The sequence below is a fragment of the Echeneis naucrates genome, chromosome 14 (genome assembly GCF_900963305.1).
Source record: "Echeneis naucrates chromosome 14, fEcheNa1.1, whole genome shotgun sequence".
Lineage (NCBI taxonomy): Eukaryota > Metazoa > Chordata > Actinopteri > Carangiformes > Echeneidae > Echeneis > Echeneis naucrates.
This window is the reverse complement of record NC_042524.1, coordinates 12,348,458-12,348,940: the sequence shown is the minus strand read 5'-3', so window position 1 is coordinate 12,348,940 and position 483 is coordinate 12,348,458.

Sequence of the window (483 nt, the reverse complement as noted above, 5' to 3'; positions counted from 1 at the left end):
TCACTGGCTGCTCGCTGTTCCCTAGCCCCTGACGTCATCCACCCAGCTCCGCTCATTGGCTGGCAGGCTGAATATTAATGGCGGCAGCAGGTCTGGGGGAGGAGGCAGAAAACGGCCAGACACACTTGGATTTCTGTTTGACGGACCAAACCTGCCGAGCGAGAGGGCGAGGAGGGAGGGCGTGTTTGTCCTGATCAGGAGCTTTTCCTGGGAGGCACCTTCAGCGCAACTCTCGCTGAAAATATATGATTAAATATATTTGGCTGATGTATAATTTGCTACCAATAAATAAAATTGTAGTTAACAACTGATCACATGTTGAAATTGAATTAAGCTGAATGAAGATCCCAGGATATGTGTGTCACAAACACCTGCTTTCTTGCACCGTATTTTTGTGAAGGAATGGAGGCTTCTCTCCTTTCAGAATTATCTTCTAATCTTCTAACAGTAAAAGTCTACAAATTAAACATGAAACATTCTGTG